The sequence below is a fragment of the Pongo pygmaeus genome, chromosome 5 (genome assembly GCF_028885625.2).
Source record: "Pongo pygmaeus isolate AG05252 chromosome 5, NHGRI_mPonPyg2-v2.0_pri, whole genome shotgun sequence".
Lineage (NCBI taxonomy): Eukaryota > Metazoa > Chordata > Mammalia > Primates > Hominidae > Pongo > Pongo pygmaeus.
The window spans coordinates 153570790-153589714 of record NC_072378.2 but is presented as its reverse complement, the minus strand read 5'-3'; the positions used below and the strand labels follow the sequence as shown (position 1 = coordinate 153589714).

Genomic DNA, 18925 nt, shown 5'->3' with positions numbered 1-18925 from the left:
CAGAAATTACCAATATCAATAATGAAAAAAAGAGGAGGGCAGCACGATAAATCTTATAATTATTGAAAGAATAAAGAAACGCTATCAGCAACTTTATGCCAATGATGAACAGCTTACATAAATTTCTTGAAAGACATCAAAACAGAGGCTGGGCATGGTGGCGCACGCCTGTAATCCCAGCACTTTGGGAGGCTGAGGCAGGCTGATCACGAGGTCAAGAGATGGAGAGCATCCTGGCCAACATGGTGAAACCCCGTCTCTACTAAAAATACAAAAATTAGCTGGGTATGGTGGTGTGTGCCTGTAGTCCCAGCTACTCAGGAGACTGAAGCAGGATAATCGCTTGAACCCAGAAGGCGGAGGTTGCAGTGAGCTGAGATCGCACCACTGCACTCCAGCCTGGCGACAGAGCAAGACTCCGTCTAAAAAAATAAATAAAAATAAAAAACAGAAAAATCTAAATGTCTCTATAACTATTAAGTTTGGAATCCAAAACTTTAAAACTTCTCCCCAAATAAGGTCCAAATAACTGGTTAATTATCTCAAATATTTAAAGAATTAATACGAATCTTCACAAAGTATTTCAAAAAATAAAAGGAGGAACACTTCTCAACTCATTTAATGAGACCATCACTGCCCTTGTATGAACATTAAATAAAAAAAAAACTACAGATCAATATCCTTTATATTGATAGATACAAAAAAACCTTTAAAATGTATTAGCTATTCATATCCAGCAATATATAGAAAAGGTAAGAGATCATGACAAACTGAGGTTTATTCCAGGATTATGAGTTTGATTTGATACTTCAAAGTCAGTTAATAGAATTTCTTGTATTAGTGAAATAAAAAAGAAAGCCCATATGATCACATCAGTACATATTTAAGAAATTACAAAATTCAGCATTCATTTGTGATTAAAAACAAATTAACAAAGTAGAAAGAGAATTCCCACAATCTGTTAGCATTTATGACAAATCAATAGCAAACACCACAACAGTGGTGAAATCTGCTTCCTTTTTATTATGATTAAGAACAAACCAAGAATGTTGGCCGGGCGCTGCGGCTCATGTCTGTAATCCCAGCATTTTGGGAGGCAGAGGCGGGCAGATCACCTGAGGTCAGGAGTTCAAGACCAGCCTGGACAACATGGTGAAACCTCGTCTCTGCTAAAAATACAAAGATTAGCCAGACATGGTGTCACATACCTGTAGTCCCAGCTACTCAGGAGGCTGAGGCAGGAGAATTGCTTGAACCTGGCAGGCAGAGATTGCAGTGAGCCAAATTGGACCACTGCACTCCAGCCTGGGTGACAGAGCAAGACTCTATCTCAAAAAAAAATAATAATAATTAACACTTCTTTTCAACATTGTTTTAGATACTCTAACCAGTGTAATAAGGTGAGAAAAAGAAATACAGGCAGAAAAGGAAGAAGAAAAGCTGCCTTTATTTATAGAAGACATGGTTTTTGTAGAATATCCTGAGGATTTTTTTTTTCTTAACTACTAGAGTTAAGATGTTAACTAGAGCTAAGAGTTTGGAGTTAACTAGTTAAGAGTTAAGAGTTAACTAGAGTTAAGATGTAAATTTAGCTAGTCAGGATACAAAATTAAGATGCCAAAACCTACTGTATTTCTGTATGCTGGCAATGAATGACTAGAAATTGGAACTAAATGATACCGTTTATAATATTATTTAAAATCTGATATATATATAGATAAATCTTTCTACAGTATGTAATACCATTTACCAAAAGCACCTGGCATTGTTTTCATTTATATGATTGAAAATAAAGTTGCTAAAAGTATAAATTTTGTTAACTTCATTTATTTATAGAAAAGTGAGCCAGAAAATTTTATGATTACTCATTATATCACATTAATAAAGTATTATTATTTTAATATATAAAATTATGACACCAACTTTTAAAAGCAATCTGTAAGTTTATATTGTTTCTTATGTGTAATTATAAACTGTATTGTATTTTATAAGTAATAAAATATTTTTAAAAGGAAAAAATGTGCAAGACCTAAACTCTGAAAAAACAATAAAACAGCACTGAGAAATTTAAAAAGATAGAAATATATGAAGAGATACCATGTTCATGGACCAGTAGAGTTAGTATTTTTAGGATCTTTAATTTCCCCTAGTTAATCTAATTCAACCTCAATGAAGATCCCAAAAGGCTTTTTGTAGAAATTGACAAAGTGATTCTATAAATGTATACAGAAATGCAAAGCATCCAGACTATCCAAAACAATTTTGAAATAGAAGCACAAAGTAGAGAGGCTTACAAAAGCTGATGATAAATTTCCTATAAAGATAGTGTAAGTTGGCTGGGCGCAGTGGCTCACGCCTGTAATCCCAGCACTTTGGGAGGCCGAGGCCGGCAAATCACCTGAGGTCAGGAGTTCGAGACCAGCCTGGCCAACATTGTGAATCGCCTTCTCCACTAAAAATACAAAAATTAGCCAGACATGGTGGTGGGCACCTGGAATCCCAACTACTTGGGAGGCTGAGGCAGGAGAATTGCTTGAACCTGGGAGGCAGAGGTTGTATTGAGCTGAGATCATGCCATTGCACTCCAGCCTGGGTGATGGAATGAGTCTCTTTCTCAAAAAAAAAAAAAAAAAAAAAAAAAAAAGATACCGTAAGTCATTTGCTCACATTAGAGACTCCAAAAATAAACTCACAGCCATATGGTCAGTATTTCTTGGAAGACAAAAAGCATAAGCCATGAGAGAAAAAAATTAATAAATTTAACTTCATCATAATTCTAAGTAGCTACAATTTAGTTTTGTTGTCAATGATAATTTTCTTTCTTTTATTTTTTTGCCCCAGCTTTCTAATTATGAAATTTTAAAACATACAGGAAGATATACCACAATTTAGTTTTGTTGTCAATGATAACTTTCTTCCTTTTATTTTTTGCCACAACTTTCTAATAATGAAATTTTAAAACCTAGAGAAAGATATACCATTTAAAAGGCCACAGATGTCAGAAAACTACTCCTGAACTACTTCAGTATATATTATCAAATAATAAAGGCCATCTCCTACTTAATCACAGTACCATTATCACAGCTAGTCAAATTAGCAATAATTCTATAGTCTCATCTAATATCCAGAGTTTCCCCAATTGTCCCAAGTATTATTTACATCTATTTTTTTCCCAAGCAGGATCTAATCCAAACTTATCTAGAACAATCTCCCTGTATTTTCCCCCCCACAGCATTGATTTTGCAAGGAGCCCAAGAGAACTGTATTTTAGAAATTCCCATGTTTGATATGTCTTATTGTTTCTTCTTAATATAATTTAACTTCTTCCTTTGTCTTTTTTGTTTCTGTAACTTGAAAATTAGGTTTAGAAACTTGGTGATATTCAAGTTAAATACTTTGTGGGAAGACTAGTAGATGAGTAGTATCTCCTGTTGCATCAGTTATGAAGCACACAATGTCAGGTGGTCCCTCATTAGTGATGTTTTCTAAAAGTGGTCACTAAAACATTGCTTCATGATGAAAATACATTTTTTCCTTTATAATTAGTATGGAATCTGTGATATTTGGGCCCCATACAAAGGTTTTGTTCTCAGTCTTTCATGTTGTGGTTTCAGAATCCATTGGTAATCATTGAGTAAATCAATTAGTTTATTGGGAAAAAATGATGTTTTTCATTCTATCATTAGCTTGCACTCTTCTGTAAGACGAAGCTTTATATTCCCCTATTTGGTGTTACTGTGGACATGAATTTGTATTTATTCAGTGTAGTAAAATCTATTGTATATATTATTTTTAAGATGCTTAAATTACTCTGACTTTGGCCAGGAGCCTCTTCAAACTGACTTCTGTTTCTGTTTATGTGAACCCATTTGGTCTTTAAGCATTTCTCTACTGTCTGGCACAAGATGCCTTTGGCTCGTCTTAGGATTTTTCTGTGTCAGACCTTGAATCACTATTTCTCCATCCAGCTCTGGTTCCTTTTTGTGGGGAATGGTATTTAGAACCCAGGATCCAGATACTATGTATGTTCATTGCTACTGGCGTATCATTGCTTCTGAGACTTTCCAGTGGAAAGAGCAAGGAAATACATTTAAAAAATCACAAGGTCCTGTGAATAATTCTAATTCAGTTGCAATATTACAGTTTTTCTTAACTTCTATATTTCTCTTTTCTCTTACATTGATAATATTGGTTCATAAGAATATTCCATTTATTTATATTTTTATATATTTTTGTTATTATGTTGTATATAATAGTTTCATAATGACAATAACAGTGTCACTACCAACAGAATCCTACCAGGTGAAATTTAAGATTTCCTTGTTTATATCCAACCAAGGATATACAGAGTGTAATGTTTAAAATTTGCCTAAATGGATTCTTCCATGTATAGTTATATTAATAATTTAGTATACATTAAGGTTTATTTGTGTTTGTATTCAGTTTTAGAATTTAAAAATTTTTTTTGACCATGAAATACGTAGCTCAAAAGTCAAAGTTCTGTAAAAAGCTACGCTCTAAGAAATCTGACTTCTAACTGTCCCTATTTCCACTACTGTATTCCCACCCGCCTACTGTAAGTAAGCATTATTACTATCTGGTTTGTCCCCTATGTGTCATTGTTTTGTAAAAGTAAGCAAATATGTATGCAGGTGTGTATGAATGTGTATGTATGTGTATACACACACAAAAACTTTTCTTTTTTATACACATACACAAATTAATACATTGTTTTCTTTTTCATTTCTCATTTAACACATATGCTGAAAATTACTCGATATCAGTTTATAGAGATCTTTCTCATTTTTTTAACAGATGCACAGTTCTCCATTTTATAGATGTGCAGTGCCCTCCAGGGAGTTTTCTTAGGCTCTACTAACCATTCAGACTCAGAAGACTCTCAGTCTGCTTAGAAGGATAAAGGATGAGAACCCTGGGGGCAACATCAGTTGTTTCTCTCTATTGTTCGTGCAGCAGTCCGTGGGAGTGACAGCCCACAAGGCAGTTCAAGAGCTCTTTTCTCTAGGTGACACATCTCAGGTGCAAGAACATGAGATCCACATCAGACAGGGTAGAGGTAGGGATGGGGGAGGAGGCTGGTGGGGAGGCACCCAGCCTCCCACAGAAGCCAGTATCTCTTGCAACAGTTGAATAGACACAGTTTTCAGGGCCTCCATGAGACGTATGCCCAGTTACAAAAGCGAAGGTACTTATAATTTATTTACAATTCTCCCTAGTTCAGATGCAACTTACAAGTCAGGGTCTCATTTTTATCAGAACCAGAATTGCTGGGATATAGTTGGCGTTCTACCTTTATCAAGTTGCTAGGATTAATGTTGGACAGTTAAACAAAAGTTTAGACAAAAGTTTCAGTTTACTTAAAACTAGATTACCTAATTTATCTTTGCAAATACTTTTTAAATATAACACAGAATAAAATGTATGAACTCATTTATCTATATTGTTTCTTACGCATCATTTCATAAATTCATCCAAGTGAAAGAATCAGCCCAATCTTGCTCTTAGTACTAATCAGCATCCAGGGGAGGGCAGCGCAGGATTTCATGCTGAACTGCACTAAACCGGGAGCAGATGATGGTCCCTGCCTCGCCAAGTCTTTCGTAAAAGTGTACTTCCAAAGAAAAGCTTTAAAGAGTGGATTTTAGTTTTCTTCCCAAACTGAGATATCCATATAGAAAGCAGACTACCAGTCAGTCAGTAAATAATCTTGTCTCTGATACCAGCCGTGGACTGTTGTATATACCAAAAAATCCTTTTTAAAATATTAGCCCAATTAATGATGAGAGTGAAGATTGCTGACAACATCCAATTTACAAAAGCTAAGAAGGAATTTCTAATAAACCGTATCCTGTTTATAACGTCTATATACCTGGCAACTATGAAGGCAGCCTTTTCCCCCATCAATTACAGAATTAAAGAAACATTTTTTATTTCATGTGCTCCACAGTTGTATCAACATGGTAATTAAAGAGTTCCAATTATTTCCAACATCCATTCCCTTTAACAGGGAGTTTTGTAGTGAGGAAGCTGTTGGAAATGAAGAGTGTTCTTAGTAACTTTTTATGTGACTGGTTAAAGTTAAGGATGCAGACCCAAACTAAATGAAGAGGATGCATTAAGAGAAAGATTACTCATGTTGAATTGATTTTGCCCACCTGTTAAAACCCTGAAACACTAACTTGCGATCAACAGAGCACTGCTGACTGTGCTGATTGTGTATAAATGAACAGCCAGAAGTAAATTCAGTGTTATACAAACAAGCCACAGAAAACACGATCAGTTTTGGAAATGTAAAACAATTATATAAGTTTGTCTCATAAGTAGGGGCAGCTCTTTTCTGGAGGATGTTGGGGTTCATTTCCTCATCAAGAATGTTTTAAATGCTGAAAACAATCTTGTTTTTATATATCGAGTGACATGAAATACTTGTCTTAATAGTGCTAAAATGCAACGGAATTGTTACACAACTTGACGTAGATCTGAGTTTCATTTCCTTCTTATTTTAGGTCTGGATATTACACTTGGCAACATACAGTAAGCTTGAAATCTCTCTCATTATATTTTGTCATCAAGCAATCAGTACACAGGACCTGAGGGAAAATGGTCCAACAGGACAGCCCTCCTGGCTGGATATCCACCATTTGCCCCTGCAGAATATTACCTTCTCTCCCGTTCCTCCTCTGTCCCAGGAGACTGATCTATAATGGTTACATCAATTGGTTGGACCCATAGCAAGCACTGACAGGAGATGAAAGGGAGGATGGAGTGGCTGGGAATATTTGTTTCCTGCATAGTCACCTAAGCTGATGGCTTTTCTTGGCCTACCTATATTCACAGCTTTGGTGGGAAGACTGCTCTCCACCCATCCCTCTCTGTCACTAGATTCTGTTAACTGCTTTCTCTCCTTGTGCCTGCATGCCCCAGAAGGGTAGTATCACCTACTACTTATCACCTAATCCCAGGGTGCTGCACTGTCCCTGGGGTTTCTCAACATTTGCCAACACCGTTTTTAAACAACCCATTTCTAAACACTCTAAGTTTGACTGTGCCCTTGGTTACTTTCTGGGACCCTGACTGCTAAACATTCTTTGATAGAGTATCTTCAGATTTTCAAAGGCATGTCTGTGGCACCTCAAGCTGAGTCAAAAAGTCGTAGATGCTAATAAGACTCTCTAAAGTGGAGCAAGCCCATTTGGAGGAAAAGATAGTTACTGCATCTCCTGGGCTGGGGTGGAGGAGGGATTGAAAGAGACAATGGAGCAGAGCAGGATGATTGCACAGAAGATGAGAGATGCATTTCCTTATGGGAATTCTAGTAAAATAACATTTACACTGTTTTCTGAAATATATTAAGAAGCCCCTTGGTGATGTATTTCCAGTGAAGGGGACACCTACATCCTACAAACTCTCATTACAAACTAACTCAATGGAATTGGTATGTCATCGAGATGGAAAGCAAGACACTGCCTTTGGCCTGATATGTGTGTAGTAGGAACTTAATACATGCATGTTTGCTGATTTTCTGAGTTTGCAAAGCTTTAGTTATAAACCATAAGACATATATTTTTAAGTTTGGATCAAATATTTCACAACTCATATGAAGTGGAAATCAAATACTGTAAGTTTATTTGTGTGATAAACCATGAACAGGTATTTAAGTGCTGACTTTTATAGGCTCTCTTGCTGAATAAAATAATTTAACTCCAGTGATTCCAAGTTATTATAGAAAAGTATAGAAGCCTAGACCATTGAGGGAGATTGACAATTCATGCATCATGGATGGACTCAGCCAACCAACCTTTCAGGGCATGAGGCCTCTACTTCTTCTAGCTGTGATAACTTCTTGAGCCCTATAAGGGCTTAGCCTTGGAAGTTTGTGCTAGATCTTGTTGCCTAGGAATTATTGACAGAGAAAGAAGGATCAGAGACTCTGGAGATATCAGTCTTAAATTTAAATGTATAGGGATATTAACTGGACTTCCAGTAACGAAGTGATCTCTCTGATTTCAGTTTCCTTATTTATAAAATGGCAATGTCTACCCTATAGGTTTGTTACGAGGGTTGTATGACAATCTATGTAAAAACTCCTCAATAAAAGAAGAGCTACGTGCATCCCATTTCTATTTAATTATATTACCTATTTCTACCCAACTGGGTAACACATTGCTGAAGACCTTTACTTCATGAGACTGACTTTTGCTGAGACCTATGATAACCTATGTGTGTTATTTGTTAATGCTTTAATTGCTTACGAATTATTTGGAATAGAGCAATGCTATTATATGTTTTCCAACAGTGTGGTGAATTGCTTATATTTTTTCATACTTCTTAATATTTCTGCTTCTTCATGACAAATAATCATCATTAACTGAGCAGCCTGGACAGTTGGACACTCCCTTAGATGCTGGGAATACAAGTAATAATGTGATAGGATTCTTAGCCTCAAAAGACTTGTAGAGAAAGTACAAAAGTATAAAAATAAGGAGACTTAACATAAATTGAGAGCTCACTATGTGCCCAGTGCTGTGCTAATTACAAAGATCTTATTATTTAACACAATCCAAACAACAACCTGGTAAATTAATTAATATCTCAATTTTATAACTGCATGACTTAGTGCTCAAAATAGTTTAGATAACTTGCCGGAAGAGTGAGAGGTAGAGGTGCAGTTTTAACTGTCAGCTACTACTATAAAATAGATTATCCCTAACAATGCTAGTTCTGATATTTGGTACAGACAAGAAGTGTTAGAACATGGCTACTCAATGTGTAATCTGTGGGCCTGTGCTCATTTGCAAAACAGTTGTTATTGGTTGTTGTTTCTTTAAACCAATAACAAAGACAAAAATTGAGAACAAGCATTTAGAAACTTTTATAGCAATTTGACACAGCAGTTTTATGTCTATTAAATCTAATAGTGATAACTAATTGGGGTTTGTGTTTTGCAAGTTTTTTTCACTTTATTATTCATTTTTATTGTATTTGACAAAAGTATTGCTCCATGGCTGATTGGAAATTTAAAAACAAAACAACATAAAAACCACCTTGGTGCTACACCACTGATAGAGTCACTCTTCTAGCCAGGAGGATTAGTGAGGTGGGGAGTGTCATGGATGAAGTAGGAATTATGATGAAAATATGAATAGCTGATGAGAGCCAAGTGCCTACTCTGTGCCCATTGTTATGCTTAGTACCTTATAGTTTATGTGTATGTGTGTTTATATCTATGTCTATAGACTGTGTGTATATATATTAAGATATATATGATACATGAGTGTGTGTATATATACATATACATATATGTACATATGTACATATACACTATGTACTTATATATTAAGATATATTATAGATGAGTGTGTGTACATACACACATACACACGTGTACACACACGTACACACGTGTACAGATACACACATGTACACACATGTACACATACACATGTACACACGTGTACACATACACATATGTACACGTGTGTGCACATACACATATGTACACATACAATATGTACTTATATATTAAGATATATGATATATGAGTGTGTATATACACATATGTACATATACACATATGTGTATATACACATATGTACACATACAATACGTACTTGTACATATACACATATACACATATGTACATATACACATACATATATGTATATATGTATACATATGTGTATACATGTATATGTATATGTGTATATATGTATATGTATATGTGTATATGTGTATATATACATACACACATATACATATATGTATGTGTATATGTATATGTGTATATATATGTATATACATACACACACACACACACAATCTTCCATGTGGTACTGAGGGATGGCTGTATATATACAGCCAGTATCCATGGCAGATTGATTCTAGAACCCCCAAGAATATCAAAACTCATGATGTTCAAGTTCCTTTACAGTTGGTCCTCCATATCCACAGGTTCTCTATGCTCAGGTTTTGAGGGATCAGATCAAATCCACTGTTAATTTAATCATAGATGTGGAATCCACAGTTATGGAGAGCCAACTTGTATACATAGACATAACTATTTAATATCCTAGAACTTTATAAAGTAGATATTTGTTATGCCTCCTTTATCTGATTATGTTCTATATTTTGCTGCCAATATCCACTTCTCTCCCAAGAGTTATTCTTTGCTAAAAGCTGAACCAACTGGGCTGCTTTCATTACCAGTGCTCTTCCATGGATATGTGAGAATAGAGAATCATCATACTTCCCCACACCCCCACCAAAAAAGAAAACAACTTGTCATTTTACTTATTATTTCTTCTGTATATCTGAGAGTACTTTAGTGGGAGGTTGGGAATAGCTGTGTCAGGGCTGCTGAGTAGAGCCTTTATTCCTTCATCATCATGCGAAGCCTTTCTAGTAGCTGCTGCCCACTCTTCCTGGAATGAGCAAAAATGTTTTGCTATGTGAGGAGTGCTGATTGAATTGATTCCATCACTTTTATACTTCCTGGAAGTTGATGTGTTTTTTAAAAAAACAAAAAGGGCAAAGATGGAACCAGCATGAGCTGTGTAACAGGACCAGTTTGCTGAGAATACATTGTATTAAAGGTAGAATGATGGGAAGACATGATTTTGATTCAACAGACATAATAATGTACTGAAGTGAAAGAAGACCATAAATCCTCTCCAACAATTTTTTTAGTTTTTAATTTTTGTGGCTACACAGTAAATATACACACACACACACACACACACACACACAAGAGGTGTATATATGTATGGGGTACCTGAAATGTTATGATATAGGCATGCAATCCATAATAATTATATCATGGAGAACGGCATATACCCTCAAGCATTTATCCTTTGTGTTACAAACTATCCAATTATACTCTTTTAGTGATTTTAAAATGTACAATTAAGTTATTATTAACTATAGTCACACTGTTGTGCTATCAAATGGTGGGTCTTATTCATTCCTTCTAACTATTTTTTTTCCACCCATTATCCATTCCCACCTATCTCCCACCCCACACCCCAATACCCTTCCTAGCCACTGGTAACCATCCCTCTACTCTCTGCGTCCATGAGTTCAATTGTTTTGATTTTCAGATCCCACAAATAAGTGAGAACATGCATGCAATGTTTTTCTTTCTGTACCTGGCTTATTTTACTTCACATAATGATCTCCAGTTCCATTCATGTTGTTGCAAATTACAGGATCTCATTCTTTTTATGGCTGAATATTACTCCATTGTGTATATGTACCATATTTTCTTTATTCATTCTGCAGCTGGACACTTAGGTTGCTTCCAAATCTTGGCTATTGTAAACAGTGCCACAACAAACATGGGAGTGCAGATATCTCTTCAATATGCTGATTTCCTTTCTTTTGGGTATATACCCAGCAGTGGGGTTGCTGGATCATATGGTAGCTCTACTTTTAGTTTTTGGAGGAACCTCCAGCTCTTCTCCATAGTGGCTGTGGTAATTTACATTCTCACCAACAGTGTACAATGGTTCCCTTTTCTCCACATCCTTACCAGCATTTGTTATGGCCTGTCTTTTGGATATAAGCCCTTCTAACTGGGGTGAGATGATATCTCACTGTAGCTGTGATTTACATTTCTATGATGATCTTTGATGTTGAGCAGATTTTCACATGCCTATTTGCCATCTCTCTGTCTTCTTTTGAGAAATATCTATTCAGATGTTTTGCCCATTTTTTGATGAGATTATTATATTTTGTCCTATAAATTTGTTTGATCTTTTTATATATTCTGGTTATCAATCCCTTGTCAGATAGGCAGTTTGCAAATATTGTCTCCCATTATGTGACTTGTCGTTTCACTATGTTGATTGTTTCCATTGTTGTGCAGAAGCTTTTTAACTTGATGTGATCCCTCTTGTCTATTTTTGCGTTGGTTGCCTATGCTTGTGGGGTACTACTCAGGAATTTTTGTCCAGACCAGTGTACTAGAGAGGTTCCCTAGTGTTTTCTTGTAAAAGTTTCATAGTCTGATGTCTTAGATAAGTCTTTAATTCATTTTGTTTGTTTGTTTGTTTGAGACAGAGTCTCACTCTGTCACTCAGGCTGGAGTGCAGTGGCACTATCACGGTTCACTCCAACCTCTGCCTCCTGGGTTCAAGTGATTCTCCTGCCTCAGCCTCCCAAGTAGCTGGGACAGCAGGCATGCACCACCATGCCCAGCTAATTTTTTGCATTTTTAGTAGAGATGGGGGGTTCACCATGTTTGTCAGGCTGGTCTCAAATTCCTGACCTCAGGTGATCTACCCGCCTTGGCCTCCCAACGTGCTGGGATTGCAGGCATGAGCCACCTTTAATTCATTTTGATTTGATTTTTGTATGGTGAAAGATAGGGATCTAGTTTCATTCTTCTGCGTTTGGATATCCAGTTTTTCCAGCACCATTTATTGAAGAGACTGTCTTTTCCCCTGTGTATGTTCTTGGTACCTTTGTCAAAAATGAGTTCATTGTAGTTGTGTTGATTTATTTCTGGATTCTCTATTCTGTTCTATTGGTCTGTGTGTCTGTTTTTATGCCAGTACCATGCTGTTTTGGTTACTATAGCTCTGTAGAATAATTCGAAATCAGGTAATGTGATTCCTCCAGTTTTTCTTTTTGCTCAGGGTAGCTGTGGCTATTCTGAGTCTTTTGTGGTTCCATATAAATTTTAGGATAGCTTTTACTATTTCTCTGAAAAATGTCTTTGGTACTTGATAGGGATTTCATAGAATCTTTAGATTGGTTGGGGTAGTATGGACATTTTAACAATATTGATTCTTCCAATCCATGGACAAGAAATATCTTTCCATTTTTTGGTGACCTCTTCAATTTTTTTCATCAGCATTTTACAATTTTCCTTATAAAGATCTTTCACTGCTTTGGTTAACTTAATTCCTAGGTATTTAATTTTATTTGTGGTTGTTGTAATGGGATTACTTTTTTGGTTTCTTTTTCAGATTGTTCGCTGTTGGCATGTAGAAATGCTACTGATTTTTCTGTGTTGATTTTATATCCTGCAACTTTACTGAATTTATCAGTTCTAATTTTTTTTCATTGAAATCTTTAGGTTTTTCCAAATATAAGATCATATCATCTGCAAACAAGGAAAATTTGACTTCTTCCTTTCCAATTCAAATGCCCTTTATTTCTTTCTCTAATCTGATTGCTCTAATCAGGACTTCCAGTACTGTTTAATTACGGTGGTTAAAATGTGCATCCTTGTCATGTTCCAGATTTTAGAGGAAAGGCTTTCCATTTTTTTTCCCATTCAGTATACTGGCTGTATTTCTGTCATATATGGCTTTTATTATGTTGAAGTATGTTTCTTCTATACCCAGTTTTTTGAGGGTTTTTAATCATGAAGGAATGTTGAATTTTATAATATCAGATGCTTTTTCAGCATCAATTGACATGTTCTTTGTTTGTTTGTTTGTTTGTTTGTTTTTGTTTCTGAGACAGTCTCGCTCTGTCACCCAGGCTGGAGTGCAGTGGTGCGATCTCAGCTTATTGCAAGCTCCACCTCCCGGGTTCATGCCATTCTCCTGCCTCAGCCTCCCGAGTAGCTGGGACTACAAGCGCCCACCACCACGCCCGGCTAATTTTTGTATTTTTAGTAGAGACAGGGTTTCGCCATGTTAGCCAGGATGGTCTCAATCTCCTGACCTCGTGATCCGCCTGCCTTGGCCTCCCAAAGTGCTGGGATTACAGGTGTGAGCCACCAGGCCCGGCCAAGATGTTCATGCTTTTGTCCTTCATTTTGTTGATGTGATGTATCACTTTGATTGATTTGCGTATGTTGAATTCATTTTTGCATTCTAGGGATAAATCCTACTGGGTCATGATGAATGATCTTTTTAATGTATTGTTGAATTTATATATTGACCTGTAGTTTTCTTTTTTTGATGTGTCTTTGTCTGGTTTTGGTATCAAGATAATACTGGCCTCATGGCATGGAAGTATTCCCTCCTCCTCTGTTTTTCAGAATAGTTTGAGTAGGATTGGTATTGGTTCTTCTTTAAATGTTTGATGGAATTCAGCAGTGAAGCCATCAGGTCCCAGGCTTTTTTTTACAGGGAGACTTTTTATTATGACTTTGATCGTGTTACTTGTTATTGTTCCCACCAACTTACATTCTTATAATCTTATGTTCCCACCAACAGTGTACAATGGTTCCCCTTTCTCCACATCTGTTCAGATTTTGGATTTCTTTCTGGTTCAATCGTGGTAGGTTGTATGTGTCTAAGAATTTGTCCATTTCTTCTAGATTTTCCAATTTATTGGGACATAGTTACTCATAGTAGCCTCTAATGATCCTTTGAATGTTTGCGGTATTAGCTGTAATGTCTCCTTTTTCATTTTTGACTTTGTTTATTTGGATCTTCTCTCTTTTTTTCTTAGTCTAGCTAAAGGTTTTCCTACTTTGTTTAACTTTTCAAGAAACCAACTTTTTGTTTCAGTGATCTTTTTTTATTGTTTTCCTCATTTCAAATTCATTTATTTCTGCTCTGATCTGTATTATTTCTTTTCTTCTACTAATTTGAGGTTTGGTATTATCTTGCTTTTCTGGTTCTTTAAGATGCATCATTAGGTTATTCATTTGAAGTTTCTCTTCTTTGTTGATGAAGGCACTTATATCTATAAACTTCTCTCTTAGTACTGCTTTTACTGTATCCTATAGGTTTTGGTGTTTTGTGTTATCATTACCATTTGTTTTGAGAAATTTGTCAATTTCCTTCTTAATTTCTTCATTGACCCACTGGTCATTCAGGAGCATGTTGTTTGATTTCCATATGTTTTCCTAGTTTCCAAAATTCCTCTTGTTATTGATTTCTAGTTTTATTTCATTGTGTTCAGAAAAGATGCTTGATATTATTTATTTTTTTAATGTTTTAAGACTTGTTTTATGACCTAACATGTGATCTATCCTTGAGAATCATCATGTGCTGAGGAAAAGAGTATGTGTGAAATGTTCTGTAAATATCTGTTAAATCTGTTTGGTCTATAGTGCAGATTAAGTCTGATGTTTATTGACTTTCTGTCTAGAAGACTTATCCAATGCTGAATGTGGAGTGTTGAAGTCTCTAGCCATTAGTGTACTGGGGCCTCTTTCTTTAGCTCTAATCATATTTGCTGTATATATCTGTGTGTTTTTATGTTGGATGCACATATATTTAAAATTGTTATATCCTCTTGTTGAATTATCCTCTTTATCATTATATAGTGACCTTCTTTGTGTCGTCTTATAGTTTTTGTATTGAGATTCATTTTGACTGATGTAAGTATAGCTACTCCTGCTCTTTTTTGATTTCTGTTGGCATGGAATACCTTATTCCATCCCTTTATTTTCAGTCTATGTGTGTCTTTATAGAAGTCTGTTTCTTACAGGCAACAGATCAAGGGGTCTTATGTTTTTATCCATTCAGGCACTCTGTATGTTTTGATTGGAGAGTTTAGTCCCTTTATATTCAATGTTATTACTGATAAGTAAGGATTTACTCCTGCCATTTTGTTGTTTTCTGGTTGTTTTGTTGTCTTTTCTTTCTTCTTTCTTTCCTTCTTGTCTTCTTTTAGTGAAGGTGATTTTCTCTGGTGACATGATTTAGTTTCTTGTTTTGTATATTTTGTGCATGCATTGTATGTATTTTGGTTTGAGGTTACCATGAGGCTTGCAAATACTATATTATTATCCCTAATTTTAAGCTGATAACAACTTAACACTGTTTGCATAAACAAATAAAGAAGCAAAATGAAAACTAATAAAAAACTCTAGGCCTTAACTTCATCCCCCCACTGTTTTTTTTTTTTTTTTTTTTTTGAGATGGAGTCTCACTCTGTTGCCCAGGCTGGAGTGCAGTGGCAGGATCTCAGCTTACTGCAAGCTCTGCCTCCTGGGATCATGCCATTCTCCTGCCTCAGCCTCCCGAGTAGCTGAGACTACAGGCATCCGCCACCACACCTGGCTAATTTTTTGTACTTTTAGTAGAGACAGGGTTTCACCATGTTAGTCAGGATGGTCTCAATCTCCTCACCTCCTGATCCACCTGCCTCAGCCTCCCAAAGTGCTGGGATTACAGGTGTGAGCCACTGTGCCTTGCCCATCCCCCCCTTTTTAATTTTTTGTTTCTATTTATATCTTATTGTACTGTCTATGTCTTGAAAAGTTGTTGTAGTTATTATTTTTGACTGGTTCATAGTTTAGTCTTTCTGCTTAGAATAAGAATAGTTTACATACCACAGTTACAATGTTATAGTACTCTGTTTTTCTGTGTACTTTCAGTGAGTTTTGTGCCTTCAGGTGATTACTTATTACTTATTAACTTCCTTTTCTTTCTGATTGAAGTACTCCGTTAGCATTTCTTGTAAGACAGCTCTAGTGTTGATGAAATCCTTCAGCTTTTGTTTATTTGGGAAAGTCTTTATTTCTCCTTCATGTTTGAAGGATATTTTTGTCAGTTATTATTGTAGGGTAAAAGTTTTTTTTTCCTTCAGCATTTAAATATGTTATGCCACTCTCTCCTGGCTTGTAACTTTTCCACTGAAAAGTCTGCTACCAGATATATTGGAAGTCCATTGTATGTTGTTTCTTTTCTCTTGCTGCTTTTAGGATCCTTTCTTCATCCTTGACCTTTGGGAATTTATTTATTAAATGACTTGTGATAATCTTCTTTGGGTTAAATCTACTTGCTATTCTGTAACCTTCTATAATCATCTTGTAATTGGATATTGATATCTTTCTCTAGGTTTGGGAAGTTCTCTGTTATCCCTTTGAATAAATTTTCTACCCGTCTCTTTCACTACCTTCTCTTTAAGGCCAACAACTCTTAGATTTGCCCTGTTGAGTCTATTTTCTAGATCCTGTAGGCATGCTTCATTGTTTTTTATTCTTTTTTCTTTTGTCTCCTCTGACTGCGTATTTCCAAACAGACTGTCTTCAAGTTCACTAGTTCTTTCTTCTGCTTGATCAATTCTGCTTTTGAGACTCAGATGCATTCTTCATTATGCCAATTGCATTTTTCAGCTCCAGAATGGCTGCTTGATTCTTTTCAATTATTTCATTCTCTTTGTTAAATTTATCTGATAGAATTCTGAATTCCTTCTCTGTGTTCTCTTGAATTTCTTTGAGATTCCTCAAAACAGATATTTTGAATTCTCTATCCGAAAGGTCATATATCTCTGTTTCTTCAGGATTGGTCCTTGGTGGCTTATTTAGTTCATTTGGTGAGGTCCTTTTTTCCTACAACTATCAACAATGTCTTGATAGTTGTAGATGTTTGTCTGTGTCTGGGCATTAAAGAGTTAAGTATTTATTGTAGTCGTCACTGCCTCAGCTCCTTTGTACCCATCCTTCTCAGGATAACTTTGCAGATAGGACTTGGGTGTTGTGATGTTAGCTGTGTCTGCTTTAGGGGGCACCCCAAGCCCAGTAATGCTGTGGTTCTTGCAGACTTGTACAGGTACTGCCTTGATGGTCCTGGGCTCTTTAGTTAGCAGGTGATGAATCCTGCCAGGACTGGGTGCTTCCCTTCAAGGCAGCATGTTCCCTTCTGGCCCAGGGTGTGTCTAGGAGTGTCGTCCAGAAGCTAGGGCCTTAAAAGAGCACCTCCTGACTCCGATTATTGCCATATCCTGTTTGGCTGAGCATCCAAGATGCAAGACAAAGTCTTCCCCACTCTTCCCTCTCCTCTCCTCAAGTGGAAAGAAAGTATCTATTTTGGAACCACAAGCTGTGCAGCCTGTAGTTAGAAGAGGGGAATAACAGCATTCCAGTAGCTGGTAGCTGCCCTGGCTGGTGTCTTGATAGGTCACATGCCCCCAAGTCTACTATCTCTGCACCCAGTTCAGCACTAGGACTGCTGTAAAAGTTGTAGTCCTTGTAGCTTAGACTGCCTTCCAAGTTCATTAGGGCCCTAGGGTACTTTAGCCCACAGTGGCAAGGTTTGAGGGAACTCAAGTTCCAACCTCTGGGAGTAGTGATTCCCCTCCAGCTAGGGCTAATATAAACACTCCCTCTGTGAGAGGGCATCAACTGAATTTGGTCCAGTTTTCCCTTCTGCCCTAACAGTACAGCACTGAGTTCAAAGCCTTAACAATTGTTGTGTTGTCCCTCCCTTAGTGCCTAGAGATGCTCTTCACACCTGGCCACTGCTGGGGGTAGGGAGGAGAGGGGGCAGTTTACATGGTGGTTCAAGTCTGTTTCTTTCTACCTCTTCAGTACCTCTTTCAGTGACATGATATTAAAACCAAGTACTGTGAGTATGCACCTGATTTTTAGTTCTTATGATTTGCTCTTCTTGTGTAGATAGTTGTTAATTGGTGTCCTTGGGAAGGGTGGGGTGGGCGGGAGGCACGGGGATCTCCCATCTTGCTCCACCTTCTCAATGCCATCTTTATTCACTCTCCAACAAATTTTTACCTGGAGTAGAACACAGATGTTTTGAAAAGGTTGACTGATTATATGATTGTATCTTTTGTATAGATATCAGCTAGTTTAAGACAGAATATATAGAATGTAGCTTTGGAAAGCATAGATAATGTTTGCTCTCATACGCTTAATATCTGGAGAGATGGCCAAATAAAGCTGTTCTTCAATATACAGGTATTATGAAGTACAAAAGAGAGATCACAGGTAACCTACATTGTTTTAGTTGTAAAAAAAAAATAACATATAGGGAATAGGAATAGCTCCTGTCTACAGCTCCCAGCGTGAGCAACGCAGAAGACGGGTGATTTCTGCATTTCCATCTGAGGTACCGGGTTCATCTCACTAGGGAGTGCCAGACAGTGGGCGCAGGTCAGTGGGTGCGCCCACCGTGCACGAGCCGAAGAAGGGCGAGGCATTGCCTCACTCGGGAAGCGCAAGGGGTCAGGGAGTTCTCTTTCCTAGTCAAAGAAA

General features: G+C 36.7%; 1 protein-coding gene across 4 annotated transcripts in view; it reads left to right on the top strand.

Moving 5' to 3' along the window:
* RGS17 (regulator of G protein signaling 17) overlaps window positions 1-18925 on the top strand; it is a 131594-nt gene that overhangs the window by 49955 nt on the left and 62714 nt on the right. The window lies entirely within an intron of this gene.